Source organism: Dipodomys spectabilis, unplaced genomic scaffold (genome assembly GCF_019054845.1).
Source record: "Dipodomys spectabilis isolate Male_0828 unplaced genomic scaffold, ASM1905484v1 ptg000175l, whole genome shotgun sequence".
Taxonomy (NCBI): Eukaryota; Metazoa; Chordata; class Mammalia; order Rodentia; family Heteromyidae; genus Dipodomys; species Dipodomys spectabilis.
In genome coordinates, this window is record NW_024870852.1 from 14,438,120 (window position 1) to 14,457,590 (window position 19,471).

The following is a 19,471-nucleotide window of genomic DNA, read 5'->3' on the forward strand; positions in this document are numbered from 1 at the left end:
GTGTAAATGCCCACTGGCCAGCTCCCAGCTGGGGCAGGGCTTTGACCTCTCCTTGCATCTCCAAAGTGACAGGGCTCATGGGATGACCATGAAAAGATACCACGTCCCCCTGGCAAATGGGCTTCCTACCTTCAGTCACACACAGTCTCAGGCCCTGCCTGGGATGTGGAAACTGTTCTCCTGCCGTAGAAGTCAGCCAGAACATAGGTTTCCGGTCTGGACAGTGGCGGAGTGGGGGGCAGAACAGTGCTGTGCAGATGCGGCAAGTGTTCACAGGAGCACTGGCACTGCCACTCACAGCAGCCCTCACTCTTGCTGAATCCCAACGGGTGGACTTGAAACCACCACCACCATCTGGCCAGAGTCAACATGCCAGGTGAAGCATTTGCCTTCCAGGCAGCTACTAAGTCACTCAGGGAGATGGTGGGCCTTCTTGGCCCAGCACTGGCCAGCCCTGCCATCCCCAGCACGAGCATCCAAGGTAGAGATGTGGAGCTCAGCAGAGCCCACCACACTCAGACTACTTTGGTTACTGGCATAGCTGTGTATACTGAGCGCCTGCTTTCACATCCATCATTGCTAGCTAGCTGGTACAGTCATCCCTAGTCTCAGGAAGCCCAGGCCAAGGTCGCAGGCTAAGGTCTCGCAGAATGCCTGTGCAAAGAGAGGTCTGGGGCCGCGCGCGCGCACGCACCCACACACACACACTCCCCTCCCCAGCCGCTTGTACTGGGAATTCAGCTGTGGATCGCTGGCTGACACTGTGCTTCGATCCTTCCTTCTATTGACGTGGGGCTTAATGAATCCACGGAACAGAGCGTGTCCACATGTGACCTATAGCATCCTGGACTTTCCAGCTGAAGTTGGTACTTTATGCATCATTACTCCTTCACCTGTACTTTTAAATTTTATCGGTGTTTAGATAAGTGATGCTTGCAATAGTTCAAATTTTATCTTAAATGACGTCTGCAGTGAGGAGTTGCACCCCGCGACCCAGGCCTCCCTCTCACAGAGACAGCCTGTGCCTCCAGACTAAAGTGCTGCATGTTGTTTTCCCACCATGGGCCTCCTCAGAAATCCAGGCTTTTGCCGGGCACCAGTGGCTAACGTCTGTAATCCTAGCTACTCGGGAGGCTGATATCTGAGGATCCTGGTTCAAAGCCAGCCCAGGCAAGGAAAGTCTGTGGCTCAAGTGGTAGAGCACTAGCCTGGAGCTGAAGAGCTCAGGGACAGCCCAGAGTTCAAGCCCCAAAACTGACAAAAAAAAAAAAAAATCCAGGCTTCTGCACAGGCATGTCAGAAGCCAGCACAGAGAGACAGGCTTTACACAAGCCAGTCCCCTGTTGGTCCATCCCCTGTCCACCCTCCTTCTCCTGTGGCACCCCCTAAGGCCCTATTTACCCCCAAGGGACCTAAAGCAAGTATGAACTCAGCCCTGCAATCACAAGTGAGAACAGTCCCCTTTCCATTGGATGTGAGGCCAGGAGGGACATGAGGTATAATCCCAGGGGGATAGAGGTACACTACCCCAGGGGCTGAGAGGCTAAGGAAATAGCATGAGCAGAAAGTTCACACTGTAGCAACCCACTTTGCAAGACTAAGAAGATCCACGTGTGGTGTTTTCCATTTTGTTTTGGGCAGTACTGGGGTTTGAACTCTGGACCTCATGCTTGCTCTGCCATTTGAGCCACACCCCCAGCAAAGGTTGGAGGTTTTTGTTTTTGTGTTTTTCCTGGTACTGGGACTTGAACTATGGGCCTGGGTGCTATCCCTGAGCTGTTTTGCTCAAGGCTAGCACTCTACCACTTGAGCCAAGCTCCGCTTCAGGCTTTATGTGATTAAAGAGTCTCTCAACTTCTCCTGAGTAGGCTGCCTTTGAACCACAATCCTCAGATCTCAGCTTCCTGTGTAGCTAGGATTACAGGTGTGAGCCACCAGTGCCTGGCAGTTTTATTTTTTACTTTTTGATAGTACTGGGATTTGAACTCAGAGCCCTTCAGTAGAGATCTTTAAATGCAAGACACAAACCCATGTTACTAATAACCATGAGCTCTAGGTCATGGTCCCAGCCCCTGCGTCTGATCGTGTTCCCTTTCACATTCGTCCTGTGTCCACTCCAGACAGCCAACATTCCTTTTCCCATTCAAACACAGTGCTGACCTAACCTTTAAGCTAATATGGCCGTCAGAATTTCCTCACAGGAACAAGAGCTTCATTTCCTTCCTCCTTCCCCACTGGCTTGCGGTAGTCCACATGCCTGAATTCAGCGGCAAAATGGACCGTGGCTAATGGAGATGGATTTGCATGCAACTGCATTCCTCCTTTATCTGGGAGCACAGCGTTGCCTGGGAAGCTAGAAGGCATCCTTCCGTCACCCACAGCCGATCCCGCGCCCAGGTGGCGTCTTCTCCCATTACCATAAGCATCAAGGCAGTGTCAACAGGGAGGCGAGACTCTTCCTTAAAGGCAAGACTTCTTGATGAGATTTTCTTACCCAGGGGCAGCGGTAAGGGCAGACCGACATTTTTCAATCTGTCGTGTTCTCTGGTGCACGTGGAATGTAGGTGGCCTCACAGTGGTGGCCCATGGTTACCGGTGCTGGGGAGAATGGCAAGGTTCTTCCCACTTGTCTTGGTTAGGTAACACATGCCTTGGTATAAACTTCTGAAAGCCCACACTGATTAGAATTTGCAAATCCCCAGGCCAGGTTGTGGGCTTGGTCCCACAGCTCAGTCCTCAGGAGCCACCTCTGCGCCTTAGCTAAGCTGCCCTTCAGAGCAAGTGAAGAAAGTCGCTTAACATAAAGTGGACCCAGCTTGTTCCCAGTTCTGCGCCTCCATTTTTTTACTTTGCCAGTCCAGGGCTTGCACTCAGGGTCTGGGCACTGTCCCTGAGCTGCTTTTGCACAAGGCTGGCATTTTACCACTTGAGCCACAGTGTCACTTCTGGCCTTTTCTGTGTATGTGGTACTGAGGAACTGAACCCAGGGCTTCATGCATGCTAGGCAAGCACTCTACCACTAAGCCACATGTCCAGCCCTGCGTCTCCATTTTTACCACCACACACTGTTGTCCCTCCGGTGACCAGGCTCCATGACCAGGCTGCCCTCAGCCCCCCACAGTGTATGCTGGCTCCCTGCTCACCCTCCCAGGTGGCCTTCATCTGCTGCTCCCTTGGGAGTGGGGTCATCAGGGTAGAAGGGGTATTGCAGGGTGGGTACCCTATCCTTGAGATCTTCCCAGGGGCCCTGTCCTTCCCAGAGCTTGTCTCCCCTCTTTCCTGAAGCAGGCACTTTCTGTAGCCCCACACCACAGATGAGGAAACCAGATCAAAAGCATTGTAGTTTTGAAAGCAGTAGAGCTGGGAATACACCTCTACCAACTCCTGATGGCAGTGGGGAAGGCAACACAAACACATCAGAGGCACAGCTTCCCGCCCCTCTACCCCCGCTCGCCCACAGAGTTGTAGGAATCCCCAGAGCACAGCCCTTGCCCCACCCAGCAACTACAGCCCACCAAGCTACAAGGGGGCTCCCTCCTTCCTGCTTCTCCCCACCATCTGTGAGTTGCTGTAGTAGTCACCCGCCTGGGCCCGTGTTCTAGCTGGGGAGGGGCAGTATCACATCATTGTGGCCCTAGCTGCTCCCATGAAGTCGGAGAAATCTGAGAAACTTCTGGAAAGTGAGGTTCTAACTATAGGGTGAGGATTGAGACTACCTGTCCTCCTAACCAGTCCCTGCATCCTTCCTGCCCCTGGGCTCAAGTGCTTCCCTCTCCCCTCTTTCTACCTCCCCATGTTGGGACCACTGCATCCTTCCCAGCCTCTCCCAAACCAGGGGTGGGGGTCCTAGGAGGTGTACCCCCAGACAACACAGAAGCAGGAGAATCCTGCCCAGAAGGAAAAATGGAATCGGGGACACACCTTGGGGCTCTTCCCCTATAGCCTGATGAGCGAGGCTGTGAGTATCAAAATAATGGGCAACATCCACAGGCCTGGGATGCCAGGAGGTAAAGGGCCTTCGAAGAACATGGGCTCTCTTGTCTCTCACAGGATCAATAGGCCAAATAGCTCTGGTTTGAGGCCAAATGTGCCATGCCCTCAGAGGCTGGGGCCATGTTCATGTCAGAGTCGCTCCAGGACAAGTGCTTTCTCTGTCTCCCCCAGGCAGGACCCAGTCCATCCAGGACAGCAGCTGAGCACCAAGCCAGGTGGCTGCCCTGCCCTTTGGAGGATAGTGTGCACTGCTCTGCCCACAGCTTTGGACAGAGTCTGTACTCACCTGCCTGGGTAGCAGCTGGGGTGAAGCCACAGGGCACTGAGCCTGGCCACAGGCCCAAGGAAACCCCATGAGTCCCAGGACACCAGCTCTGGTCTCATAATCTCACTGCAGCTTCCACTGGACACTGAAAGCAAGGCCCCTGCAGGCCATCCAGCCTGGGGAGCCCCACTGGGCCCAGCCCCATGCCAGCCCACGCTGAACCTGCCATCCATTCACAAGATAGCACGTGTGGGAACAAAACACATCTCTTACCTTGGGAAGCTCACACCTGGGACAGACCAGAAAAGAATAGGCTCATAAACATACCTAGAACAATGGCCTAGAATCCTGAAGGGACAGTGATAGGATTTAAGGAATAGGCCAGGGGTGGCCTTAGATCAAGTGTGCTGGAAAGTTCTCTTTGATGTCTTGCCTTTGAGCCAAAGCTAAACTCAAGGAAGATGTCAGAGCTGGGCGCTGGTGGCTCATGCCTGTAATCCTAGCTACTCAGGAGGCTGAGATCTGAGGATCACAGTTCAAAGCCAGCCAGGGCAGGAAAGTCCGTGAGACTCTTATCTCCAATAAACCATTAGAAAAGCGGAAGTGGTGCTGTGGCTCAAGCAGTAGAGTGCTTGCCTTGAGCTGAAGAGTACGGGGACAGCGCCCAAGCCCAGAGTTCAAGCCCCACAACAGACCAAAAAAAAAAAAAAAAGATGGTGTCAAATTGTTGATGTTGGCTGAAAACAGGAAGCTGAAGGAGCCTAAGGAGAGGGACAAGTGGAAAGGTCCTGAGGCAGAGACAGCCACCACCATTCTTCAGAAAAATCATCAAAAATAAATAAACAAAAGGCCATAGTAGCTAGACACAAGGGTGAGGCAGGTGGCCGTGGGAGACTAGACGGGGGTGAGTAGAGGGCAGAGGACTGTGAGCACAGAAGAGGCATGATGCAACTTCAAGAGAATGCCTTCCAGCCAGACTGGTGGCTTATGCCTATAGTCCTACTACTCAGGAAATGGAGCTCTGAGGATTGTAGTCCCAAGACAGCCTGGGCAGGAAAGTCTCATGAGACTCTTATCTCTAATTAACAAACAAAAACAGAAACTGGGATGTGGCTCAACTGGTAAAGTACCCACCTTGAGCAAAAAAAGCCCAGGCCTTTGAGTTCAAGCCCCTGGGTCAGCACAAGAAAAAAGGAGGAGGAAGAGGAAGGAAGGAAGGAAGGAAGGAAGGGAGGGAGGGAGGGAGGGAGGGAGGGAAGGAAGGAAGGAAGGAAGGAAGGAAGGAAGGAGAAGGAAGAAGGAGGAGGAGGAAAGAAGAAGAAGGAGGAGGAAGGGAGAAGTAGGAAGGAAGAGGAGGAGGCAGAGGAGGGAAAAGAGGAAGAGGAGGAGAAGGAGGAAGGAGAAAGAGGAGGAGGAGGAGGAGGAGATGCCTTTGACAGTCCTGTGGAGGCCGCACCAAGAAGGGCAAGCATGGCAGCAGACCTGGTGTTCTCTGGTCCAGGGAGGAGGCCCTGGGTCAAGAGGGGCAGGAACTGGGCCTGGGGATTCGATGAGACAGATCGTTGCGCAGAGAGCAGTTTTGCCGGGCGGCCTCCCTAGCACAGAGGCCTGGGAGCCCTTTACTGGCCCAGCAAGAGACGGGTGGGGCCTTGGAGCGCTGCTTGGTATATAAATATCTTTAATGAATAAATAGAAGTGCTTTTAGGGCTGTGGAGTTGTATCATTTCCACCTGCCGTAAAATTTCATTAGAAGCAGGCGCTGCAGGGGAGAAGCCGGGCTGTCATAAATCTGCCTGCCTGCCCTCAGCCCTGCCTTGCTGTGCTCCCAGCCGACTCAGCCCCACACTCTGGAGGGGCCAGGCCAGGAGTCCTCCCTCAGCCTTCCTGTGCCCCCCTGTGGGAAAGGTTGGCCGTCCGAGGATGACACTACAGTGGGCAGGGGCCTGTGGAGTGGCTTGTCACCAGCAAGCAGGAACCTCGCTCTCTCCCACTGGGAAATGGGCAGCTCAGAGGAAGCAGCACTGTTCATCACGGAGGGATTTCTGGAACCACAGATCCAGCCAGGGAGGTGTACCTCAGGTGTCTGTCTATACAAGGGGAGAAACAGAGGCCCTGTGAGAGCACGTGACTGCCAGGCACAAAGGACAAAACCTGCTATGGTGATGGCTACATCCTTTAGCTCAGCTCTGCGCCAAACCCTGGATGTCACATCTGGTCCTGACTCTCGCCAGCCCATCTTACAGAAGCAAACACAGAGGCCTCCAGAGAACTAGAGTCTAGACCAGCCCATAAGTTAGCAGCAAGAAGTGGATGAACACTTAGCTGTCTGCTAACACAGCAATCCATTTCTGGTGTTTTCAAATGCTCTGAGGCTGGGTGGGTCTTTTGCACTTATAGATCATTAAACTTCAAGTTTAGAAGGACTGGAAAGGAAAATTCCCTGGTTGACAACCACACATCAGCCAGTCTCTGAACTGAAGGCTACTGGTCCCCGAGGCCTCTTCCAGGGTTGCCACGACCACCTCCGTTGTACAAATCAAAAGGAAGCACAGAGAAATCAAGGAATTTGCCTGAGATCCCTCGGCAGCTGGCTAGAGATCCCCTAGCCAGTGGATGTTGGGCCAGAAAGCCTGGCCAAATGCACAGGCCCAGCTGGCCACCTGCCAGAGCCCCTCATTCCCAGTTAATCCTATTAAGTGACCATAGTAGGACATGGTCTGGACCAGCTGGCCTTCACTCCTGGCCTCACCCCAGCCCTCTGCAGAGTGAAGCTTAAGGACAAGCTCTAGCTTCTAACAGCTACAGGCAAGAGTCTCTCTAACTGAGAAAGATTAAAAGGTGCATAGGAAAATTGGGCATCATGGTCTGTGCCTGTGATCCCAGCTACTTGGATGGCAGAGGTAGGAGGATTGACATCCAAGACCTGCCAGGGCAAAAGCACAAGACCCTACTTGGGAAAAAAAAAAAAGCAAAAGAACTAGGGAGTATGGTTGGCTTGTTGGTTTGATTAGTGTCTTTCTCTTTGGGAGTTCCTTCAGAGCAGGGACTGTTGGATTCTTGTCTGTGGCCCTCACTTCTGTCCCCTCCCCCCACCCTCACCCAGAGCCCAGGATCTTGCTCCATACAGGAACAAGCTCAACAAACATGGTGGATTGAGACTTGACTTCACTCAGGTGTGATCACGGTCTCTCAGGGTAGGCAGGGCCAGTAAGCCAGCCTCCTGCACATGACACCATTAAATAGGGACAGAGCTCTGGGCATCCGGCTGGAAGACAGAAGTAATCACCACACAGACAGACAGACAGACAGACAGACTAGACAGACAGACAGACAGACAGACACACACACACACACACACACACACACACACACACAGAGCTTCTGTCACCTTCAAGCACCAACCTGGGCTCCCAAAGGTCAGTGCACCAACATGAAATGCCTGAAAGCAGAACACAGCCAGTTATGTCTGTATTCTGGAGGGTTCTGGCCCCTTATGCCACAGGACAAGTAGGATTTCTCCAGGCCAGAAGGCAGAAAGGGCTTCTGGGAGAGGCAACAAGAGGGCATAAGGCACCATGGGAAAGCCTCTCTCCAAGCTATGGCCTAACACGCCAGCTTAGGGGCTGTCTCAGGGACCGGCAAGTTCTCATTGACCCCTGACTTTATGGATGAGAACACTGGGGCGTGAGAGAGGCAAGAGGCCAGATGTCCACACAGCTGCTCCAGGTGAGGACTGAGACTTGAACTCAGAGCTCAAGAGGAGCCAAGAACATTCTCTACGTTTTGGGTCCTGGAGAGTGCACTGTCAAAGCTGCACAGAAACAATGTGGGTGCAGAACAGCTCTTTACGGGCAATCACAAAGGGCTTTGTGGACGAGGTGGCACCGACTCACAAGGGATCATTAAGTCCAAAGGGGTAGTGAGCTTCTGATGGGTGTGAACTAGGCAGGGAGCAGCATAGTAAAGTCGCTGGAGGGAAGCCTGTGGCTGTGTAAGATGGTGAGGCGGCTGCAGTCAATCTGAGGGGTACAAGCCTGGGTGTGCGGAAACGAAGTGGGCACAGCAAAGGCATCAGCTGGGGGCTGTGCGGGACCCACTTAGGAAGTTTGGATAGCAAGGCCAAATACTTGCTCTGTTCTGAAGACCCAAAGGCGACCTGGAAGTTTCCTAGAGCAACAGGTCCTGTGAGGGAGTCTCAAAGCCATTCTTATCTTAGGTACATGAGGAAGGGGCTGTCCTGGGGGCTGGAAGATCAGGACAGGGCTGATGGAGATTTGGAGATGAACAGCGGGGGACCCACCCCAGGGCTAGCATGGAGTCAGAGTGGGCCAGGCCTGACTGGGGGCGGGGGGTGGTGGGCACGGGAGAGAAGGGGAGCTAAAGGCAGATAGAGCCAGGCTACCGCACCTTGCTAGCAATGGAGGTCATTCTTTCTGTTTCTCCTGCCATCCACCTGTTTCTCAGGGTATCTAGTTTTCCTTCCTACTGCCCAGCCTTGCGAGCCAGTCCCTCTCTGTGTGGAAAATGAGAACCACTGGTCTGTTCTCCTGAAAAACTCATCATCTTATAGGGATGATGTGTGATACGCAGCTGTTATGTGGTGGAGAGGCAGTTGGATGTGGGAGGAGGGGACAGTAGGGAGGGGGCTGGGAGGTGAGGGAGAAAAGAGGAGGGGAGAGCTCCCTGCAGCCCAGCTCTACCTCAGGACAGTGGCTCTGCAGTGTCATTGTCCCACACAAAGGACACACTACTACATTATTAGTGTTATTAATTATCATTAATCTAATTAAATGGCAATTACAATTAAGAACACAGCGATAAAAACGCCACCTTGGATTTAAACGCCTCTTCTCCTCTAGCAGAGGAGTGGGTGATGTCCCAGGGCTCAGCATGTACCCCGCTGTGACATGGTGGGAGAAGCAGGTGCATACCAGCCCTGCGTTCAAAGTCTCAGCTCAGAGACCACCAGGGTCCCTGTGTGCAGATGGGCAAAACAGGCCCTGGGAGGGAAATGACAGGCCCTGGGTCACTTGCAAGTCTATGGAAAAAGCAGATTCGAGCAAAGAGGCCAGTTTCCAGCCTCCTCACAGCCCCCTCCATCCTCTGCCAGCTTTCCCCTACTTTCTTTCTTTCTGAGAAAAAGCAGCTGTCAGAAACAGCCAGGCAATCCCGATTAAACAAGGCAAATTCTATCGGAACAGAACGGGAGCACTGCGGACACCTAATTACACAGTCTAGAATGAGAAACACAGGCGAGGGATCGGAAATATTAACCCAGAGGGCCCGGCGACAGCCTGAGCACCTGCCCTGTCACCAGAGCTGTCATCTGGAGGCCTCTGGACATGCGGGGCCTCCTGCTCCCTGAATAGAAGCGCCCCCCCACTCTCTCCCTCACATCTACTCCTCCCCTCTGCCCCCAGCAACCAGCCAGGCTTTGGGAAGTCAACCAGGAGGCATGGATGTGGCAGTGGAGATCTGGGCAGGGGCAAGATGCCCTTCCAGAGTCTTCCAACGACATAATGAAAGACAGTTGTCATTTCAGGTTGACAGGAAAGGCAGGGCAAGCAAGACTAGGCAGGGTGGGTCTGACAGCCACACCTACCTGACCAGGGTAGGGTCTACCCAGGGGCCCTATCAGGGGGCTAGAGAGGGGTCTTGTGATTACCACCTATCTTCCAGCCAGATGCCCAAAGCTCTAGCCCCATTTAGGTTTCATGTGCGGGAGGCTGGCACTGCTGGCCCAGCCCACTATGAAAGTCTGTAATTATACCCAAAGCCAGATTGTGAGCAGGAAGGGCGGAGTCTGTGTACCTCTGCCTGTATCTCTACCTTCCAAGGTAAACACGCTGAATGAGTGAAGTCAAGGTTCAATCCATCATGTATATGAAGCCTGTCTCTGTGTGGAGCATGATTATGGCGGGGGTGGGGGGGTGGGGGGGGGCCCGGGGAGGACACAGAAGTGAGGGCCACACACAATAATCCCACAGTCCCTGATTGTGGGATTCTTGAAATGGGAGAAAGACTCTGACCAGCCCAACAAAATGAGAGTCATTTAGTTAGTTAGTTAGTCAGTCGTGGGGCCTGGGTGCTGTCCCTCAGCGATTCAGCTCAAGGCTAGCGCTTTACCTTTGAGCCACAGCGCCACTTCTGGCTTTTTCTGCTTACGTGGTGCTGCGGAATTGAACCCAGGGCCTCCTGCATGCAAGGCAAGCACGCTACCACTGAGCCACCTTCCCAGCCCCTCATTTATTTATTTACTTACTTCTGCAGTGCTGCAAGTCCAACTCAGGACATGCCAGACAATGAGCTAGACCCTCAGCCCTAACTGATAGAATTGTTTATTAAAAAATTCTTTTCATTGTTATTACAAAGGTGATGTATAGAGGGGTTACAGTTACAGAAGTCAGGTAAAGAGTACATTTCTTTTTGTATAGTGTCACCATGACATAACTCCTGAGGGAAGAAAATAAACCAGTTAATAAATGACAGAGATGAGAGAGTGGTGGGAGTCATTTCCAGTTTTCTCTGAAGGCCTTCTAAGAAGAAGGGATAGCTGAACTAAGAGCAGGCAGAGTTGAACTAGAAGCAGGCATGGGAAGAGCTGGAGGAATGTTCCAGAAAGAGGGTGGAGTGAGGGCCAAGTGAACTAATAAGTGAACTAATAAGCTAGTGAGCAGGCAAATGAGCAGAGGGGGTCTGCTTGTGAGAGACACACACATAGCATGTCCCTGGAGGCCCTCTGCGGGGCCATTATCTGTAATGGACCACAGGCCCATTTTGTCCAGCCTCTGGTCCTCCCTTAGCCTCCCAACCCCTACCACCCTCCATCCCCACCTGAATGTCCCCCTCCAGGCGACCTTCCTGGTTCTTTATGGCTGGAATTATTGTTACACCATTAATAATCATTGCCCTCACTTTTCTCCACAGCTTGTCATCTCAACATGGCCAGGGGCCTAAGAAAAATTCCCCGGGCTGTCTGAGGTTTGGGTTCTCACTCTCTGAGTAGGTAGCCCAGCCTCCAGGTTCCTGGTTGGCCTGAAACAAGTCTTTCAGGCCACTTCCAAACCAGAGACTGATGGCACCCCAGACACCATGTTGCTTCCCGTGCATTGATGAAGTGTGTCCACAAGGCACCCCTCGGCGTGGGTTTTTCACTCGACCACTCCTTCTCCAGACGCAGAGCTGGACCTTGGAGGATGATGGGGTCAAGTTCGTGTGGCCAGAACATGATGCAGTGAGACTAGAACAGCCTCAGGCCTTCACTAAGATGACTTGGCAGTGCTATTTCACTTTGATGTCCCAGTTCCAGGTGTGTGTACTGCTTTAGAAAACACACACTGCTGTATTGGAGAACGCTTGCTGGTCCCATACTGTGCAACTTCTCGGTATATTTGAAATTAGTTCAAAGTTCAGAGCACTGGAAACATCCAGGCTACAAAACAAACCAGAGGCCAAGTGCCAGTGACTCACACCTGTAATTCTAGATATTCAAGAGGCTGAGATCTGAGTATTGCTGTTCAAAGTTAGCCCTGGCAGGAAGAGCCTACAAGACTCTTATCTCCAATTAAGCACTAAAAAGCTGGAAGTAGAGCTGTGGCTCAAGTGGTAGAACACTAGCCTTACATGATAAAGCTCAGGGACCGTCGCTGGGTGCCAGTGGCTCACACTTGTAATTCTAACTATTCAGGAGGCTGACATCTGAGGATCGTGGTTCAAAGCCAGCCCCAGCAGAAAAGTCCCTATGAGACGCTTATCTCCAATTAGCCACTCAAAACCTGGAAGCGGAGCTGTGGCTCCAAGTGGTAAAGTGCTAACCTTGAGTAAAAGATCTCGGGGACAGTGCCCAGGCCCTGAGTTCAAGCCCCACAACTGACAGCACACAGGCCCTGGGTTCAAGCCCTTTATTGGCTTGCACACATGTGCATGCATGCACACATGTACGTGCATACACACACACACACACACACACACACACACACACACACACACACACACACACACAGAGTTGGGAAACAAAAGCCTCCAAGCGTGGACAGGGATGCTAGGTTCCCCACATGGGGACAAGGACACTGAACCCAGTGACACCCTCCATGGCTGCCCTTCAGGCCCTCAGCCCTCACAAGCTCCCACCTGGTCAAAGGCTGATTGATCCTCCACACTCCCTAGCACTGGCTCCTTCATCCATACCTCAGGCTGCTGCGTGTTTTCTTGTCTCTGATTGTAAACAGATTTGACTAAAGAGGTAAATTAGAAGTTAATTAGAGAGAACATGATTGATGAGGCAGTTTGCTGTGATTGGGAGGCGTGGAAAGGATGGGGCTCCCTGCATGAAGGCGAGGGACCAGGGAGAGATGGGAAAAGTCACAGGTAGGGGCTCTTCAGGGAGCCCAGTGTGGCAAGGGGCTGGCTGAGGCCGCCCTGTCTCCCAGACTCCACAGTCCAAGTCGGAGCTCCTGGTCATGAGGCCCCAGGCAGAGCCAGCTAGGAGAGCTGTAATGAGAGACCAAGCTCTGCTGGACTGAGGATTCACAGCCACGCTTTCCTGTGTGGTTAAGACCTTCACCCTGGTGCTTCCTGGGGGCACTGGTTTATCAGACATTTATGCTGCCCCGAGTCTTGTGCATCTTCTCCCACAAAGTTGACTGATAACGCCTTCATTTCCTAGATTCACAATTGAGATTCGCAGCCAAACCAACTTATCATCATACAGCCAAAAGGACAGAGCTGAGACTCACCCTAGAGCCTATCTGAGGTTCAGCTATGGGCCTGGTTATGTGATCAAATCCCAGGGGTCCTCTTCTCTGCCACACTCCTGCTTGCCTACTTCCAGCAATGGTGAGCTCACTTTCTCCCAAGGAGGCAAGAAGCATTCACTGTGGGACACCTGCCTTTTCTTTGTCCTGGTGTGTCACCTGGCAGCCCCACCTCCAGATTCCAGATCTGCTACTTGCCAGCCTCCTTCACATCCCTGGATGGAGACCCCAGAGTAAGGGGGACCTTAGGGATTGTCCTGTACAACTGCCTGATTGTCCCAGGGAAAGTGAGGCCCCAAGAGAACCTGATACATTCTAGACCCTTGGTGAATGACAGCTGCAGGCCATGGAATGCCAAAGTAACAGTCCTGCTGACTGGGAAGCATCCAGCTGCTGCTAGTTAATTGTTCTGAGGCCTAAGGATATTCACCTGTGGTCCCAGCACTCAGGAGGCAGAGGCAGGAGGGTGGTGGTGAGTTTTAGACCAGCCTGGACTACACAGCAAGACTGTCTCAAAATAAGTAAATAAACAAATAACAAAACATGGCATATATGATTATGTATGATGTGTTGATATATTGGGTTACAAAAATACATTGTCAAGGTTAATTTTGCCCATTTCTTTTCATTTTTTAAAAATGTGCCTACTAGGAAATTTTAGATTATACACACAGCTCTCATTTCATTTCTTTTGGCCAGCATTGTTCTGACAATGCTAGGATAGACTGACATTGCCTACCCTACTTAGACAAATCTGGATATTTAAAACACTTACAATAGGGCCTTGTATCTGGCAAAGACCCAGCCTCTCTGCCATGGTTGAAAAGCACCTGGCTGAGGGTGAAGAGCCCTGCCTGAGAAAGTTCATTGTTTTTGGTTCATTGCTCTGCCCAGGCTAGGCTCAGGGCCTTTCTAGGAGACCAAAAAGCCCTTTGGGGAGCAGCATGGTGATGAAGGCTCTGTATTCAGCTGGATATGAGACCTGTGGGTCTGCACCATGCCGGACTTTGGGCAAAAGGCTCAATGCCTGGAGGATTTTTTTTTGGGGGGGGGGCGGGGAGGAGGAGCTGATCCTGGGACTTGAACTCTGAGCCTGGGTGCTGTCCCTGAGCTTCTTTTGTTCAAGGCCAGCACTCTACCATAGCATCATTTCCAGATTTTCTCTGAGTTTATTGGAGATAAGAGTCTCATGGACGTTCCTGCCTGGGCTGGATTCAAATCACGATCCTCAGATCTTAGCTAGGATTACAGACGTGAGCCACTGGCACCCAGCTAGCCTGGAGGCTTCTGTGAAAAGGCCATGGTCTGTCTATAGAGGCCACCAGAGCTCTTGCACCGCTTCGAGGTGGCCCAGACCTGGTGAACAGCTCAGGCCCCTAGCACTGCACTGCAGCTGAGCTGGGGCAGGTGGCTCCCTCATCTGAGGCCAGGTGGGGCCCAAGTCAAGGAAGAGAAGACATCCCCCACCCGATCCTGATCCTCACTGTGGCCACTGGGTCCCTGCATTAGACAACTCCAGTGACTGAAAAGAGAGCTGGCAGCTTCTCAGGCCCCTCCCCAAACCCAGATAGGGACGCTAAAAGAGAGTATCCAAGGTGGCATCTCAAAATGTCTGTCTCAGCTCAGGGTGGTGTGTGCCAGCTGTGCACTGGAATTGCCTAGGGGTTTTTAAAAAATCTGATACCAAGGCCTCATAGCAGATGGTAGTGGTAGGCTAGCTTGGGCATTAGCAATCGGTGTATAGCTGCCTAGGTCATCCCAGCACTGATCTAGCTCTCACTGCCTTAGCATGGTCATTTGGAGGTAGAAAAAAAAAAAAAGATCAGGCTCAGAATGGGGCAGTAACTTACCCAAGCCCACAACGGAAGATGAAGGGAAAGCCAGTCCCGGAGCCTGATTTTGGGCCAACTTCTCTCTCTAAGCTGTATCTCCCTTTACAAACAAGAGCCCAGGCAAGTGATGCCCACAATATTTCACTTTAATAATGTTGGAACCCAGTGCGACCAGGGCCACCACAGGGTTGGCCCGGCAGCCTCCGATGGCGATTAGTAAAGCTGTAAGTCTTTCGTTTTATCCAAATCTTGGGCAGTAATTTAGGAAATTTAATTAAAGGGGGAGAAATGGGGACACCTCAGGCTCCCAGCCTCCTGTTATAATGAATGAAATACACCGGGCTGTAAAAGGAAATGCTGTCTGAGACGCAGCTTGGATGTTTTATTGCCAAGTTTTATTCGCTGATGTAAACGTAATCGCTGGAAACCGGAGCTCTATTAATGTACATATTTCCCCACATCCGGGGCCCCGCCCACCTCCCTCCTTCACTCTAGGCTGGTTCATCCGCCCCCCCACCTCCCCACCCAGGGTCAGCCCTGGTGCTTTCTGGGCATGTCCGTGCCAAGTCTGGATTTCCCTGCCGGCTTCCTACCCTCCTGTGGCAGATAAGACTTTAATAGAATTCCATTGCTCCTCAGAGCTCAGTAATGCACTCTGGAAATTAGGCAGCTCCATACTAAAGCCATTGTTCCCTCTTACAAATGGGCTCCCTGGAAGCCAGTGACCGTGGGGTCTTGATAAGCTCCCATGAAGCCTTACTCCCATGTTATTGGTGTGTTAAAAGGTGCGGCTCTGGGCTTACATTGCTCATTGTTAGGGGCTGATACATTTAAGTAGTTTCTCCATGAATCAGGCTGCTCAGGTATTTTCCCCTCCCATCCCCACCCCACCCTTGACATTGATAGATGAGCGAAAGGAAGCCATTTAGACGATGTTCCATAGGCCCCGGCCCACACGGTGAATGATTTCCAATGCCTGGTTTAATTTATTTTTAAATGAAATTTGTTATTGATTCTGGATTAAAAGGACAAATCTTACGGCTGTTACTACTGACAGAGCCACAGTGCTGAAGTGACACCGCACAGGAAGGGAAGGGAGAGCAAGGACTCTCCAGCGAGCTTCGCTCACAGGTAAGGGGCAGTACAAGCCCACCCACTTGGGGGCAGCTTTAAAACGATCATTTTCCCCAGCCAAAGTCCCTGACACAACAGTCCTTTTCTGAGCCTCATTTGTGTAAGGGAAATAGCAGTGATATTTGCTTCACACATCCGTGTGAGTGCTGGATGCTTGTTTAGTTACCTCTGGGGATGGGAGGCTTACTCTCGCTTGAGGCATTTCTAGGGTGGAATGAGTAGCTCCCAACCCTTGTAAATCCTCAGAGATGCTTTCCTGGGACACATTTTGGCTACTTTCTGCCTCTGTTACACGCCGATTCCACTTGCATTTGGCTGGGTGAAGGAGACAAGAGACAACTACACAGGAATGGAGTACAGGCTGAGAATATTACCTTCCCATCTGGCTATGCCCCACCTCCCTGCATAACCCCATGTGGGTGGGAGGTAATAGTATTGGCCTCAGGGGTTGTTATGTGAATTGTGTGAGATCAGGGGTGTGAATGCAATGTCAAGTGTAAATCACAGTTTAAGTAGGTGCTGCAGGAAATACAAATGGGACAGTACCACGTGATGGGAGAGTCTGGAGGTGGGCTGCAGAGGATCTGTACCTGGTTCTGACAGAAGACGTGACTCGAAGGGAATCACCTGTCCCTTCTGAACCTCACTTCCCTACACTGCAGAGGAGATGGGCTGAATTCAAGGTGCTCAAGACTTAAGCTAGATCATGGGCTCTGAAATCTATAGTTCACTGATCTCCCATTACCTTGCTTTAGGAAACATATTTAACCTTTCCAAACTGCTGTTTCTTAATCTATAGGCAATAACAACCACCATAACAGTCAGTGTGTACTTCCTGTGTGCAGGCATTGTTCCAAGTGCTTTGCATGTACCAATTCATTTAACCCTCACAACCATCTTGAGAGGGAGATATTATTATTCTTTTACTACAGATGAGGAAATTGAGACACAGAAAAGCCCAACAACTTGTAGAAGCACTTAAAACTCAAAGGAGTAGCTCTTGAATCCACAATACCCTACCCTACCCTATCCTGGGTGGATTAAATGGAAGAATTCAAGTTCTTAGCATGGTGCTGAGGCACAGTGATGGAATGAAGGCTCAGGAGCTGGGAGAGGGTACAGATATCCCTCACCGTGGGGGGGGGGGCTCAGGCTGGACCTTGGCCAATGGGGGCTCAGCTAGGGGGGTGGAGCCTATGTGCATAGGGGCCGGAGCTGAGTGGAGATGAGGCATGACCCAGGAGGGCACTGGAGCACAAGGTATGAGTCTATTTAAAGTCATATGGCCCTTAGAGGTCATGAGGTTTAACCTTGTTCCAGACTGTGGGAAGGAGAAATCCCTGAAGGTCAGTGGGTCAGTGGTAGAGCATCAGTATGCTGCTGTAACCCCCAGGGAGAGTGTCTGCTCTGTCCTCCAAACACACTTATAATCTCCCTCCTTCTCCTTGTCCCCTTTCCTGTGCTCCCCCCCTCCAATTTGTAGTTTAAGAGAAGAAAGCTCCACATTTGAGCTCTTTGGAGAGGATTCTGTCTCGAGTTTCAACCTTGGCATTGTTAGGTGATTTTGGATTCTCAATTTCCTCACGGTTTTCATGGGACTGCCAGCATCTATTTTATTGGGAAAGAGGTTCCAGTGAATCAATGAATGAGCTCTTAGCTCATCCCAGGAGAACTTAAATACCACTTCTGTGTGGGAAGAAAGGGGTTAATTGGGCCAGAAAGGTGAACAGCGGGGCGCAGGGGTGGCAGGGGGAGGACCCGATTTTGATGATCTGTCTGTGGTGAGAGGACGCTTCAGGAAGGCCTCGCCTCGGGGTCGGCGCGCTGTCCACGGTGCTGAAAACGCGACTGATCGCGTGTGAGCTTGGGAAAAGGGCAGGCCTCCTTAGTTTTGAGGGAACCGAGCTGTTGCTGGCGACCACAGGCCTTGTTCATGGTACTGTGCGCTTAATATGGGCTGCAAAGACAGAGAAAAGGCAGAGCACAGAGTGTGTCCCACCGCCTCTAACCTTCTTAAACTTTGCGGCCAATGTTGGATGCTGGATCCACCTGTGGTCTGCAGTGGGGAGCGGGAGGCCGGCGGTGCCGACCCCGCTGGACGAGGAGAGGGCAGAAGACGATGGATCTGTCCACGGTGCTGAAAGGATGGCTGTCCTCGCAGCAGCCAGCCTGTCCCGGGGAGCTGTCCACGGTGCTGAAATCGTGGCGGTCCTCGCAGCAGAGGGCCTGTCCGGGAGCTGTCCGCGGTTCTGAAATGGTGGCTGCCAGGGCTGGCGCTGGGCTATGATGATGAGACCACGACGGGCCAGGCTTGAGGAAGGGCAGGAGGGACCCTGCCTTTGGTCCAGGACCTCCCCTAGACCTGAGAGACGCTGCCCAGAATTGCCGCAAAACCTCGGGTTTCTCTGATTTAAGGCACTTTCTCAGCTTTTAAGTGGGACACAAGTCTACCCTCCGGTCCTTACTGTGGGGGGAGGGAATGGAGGGTGTCTGTCCTAAAACCGGTAAAAGGATCCACGAAGGAGTCAGAAGATCTCGCAGGATTCCTGCTCTTGGGAACGGGAAGTGACTCCGTGTCTCCCTCCCTCCCGACACACAAGCACACGCACACATACACGCGCGCACACATGCACACAGTCATGGACACATGCTCGCGCGCACACATGCCCTCGCACCTACGTGCACGCGCGCACACACGTGCACACAGCTCCTCGGGCGCGCGGGAGCGCGGGCGCGCGAGTCCATCCAAGCTCATCCGTCCCGGAAAGGAGCCTCGCCGTCCAGAAGGGGGCGATCCAATTCACCGCCTGGAGCCCCAGCATCTCTAAGCTAGAAGGCGCCCCACCAACTGGGTCGCCTCACCCCCATTTTGTGGACGCGAAAACTGAGTCCCACAGAGAGAAGTGACATCACCCCTGCGGCGGCGTGGGGGCGGCATCGCGCTCCTTCCTTCAGCCCGGCTTCTGGGCACCCCGCCTGCTGCCCCTGCTTCTCAGACCCAGGCCTCGAGCTGAGCGCAGGGGCAGACATCACCGGGCACACGGGGCGCTTTACAGCCTCCTGGGTTTCAGCCCCGGCTCCCCCCTGCCTCCTTCACACACACACACACACACACACACACACACACACACACTCACACACACACCTGGCCTCCCGGGCCCAGGCATCACTCAACTAGCGAAGTTAGGGATCCCCGGTGAGCGCGCAGGATCTGGAGGCAGGTGGGATGTTCATTGCGCTTCGATGCCCAGTTGTGGCACTTTGTGCAGGAGCCACGTCCCCGGGAGGCCACCCCCATCCAGTGCACCCCCACCCCGTGCGCCCCCACCCTGTGCGCCCCCATCCCCGCTCCGGGGCGGGGGAAAGTTGCGAGTACCGCTTTAAAAAATCCCAGCCTGGGCAAAACTTTGATGATAAATCAAGCTGCGGATCCCTCCGCCGCGCCTCCCGGGCGGAGCGAGGCGGTGCGGCGGCCGCCGCGGCGTGGCCTTCCG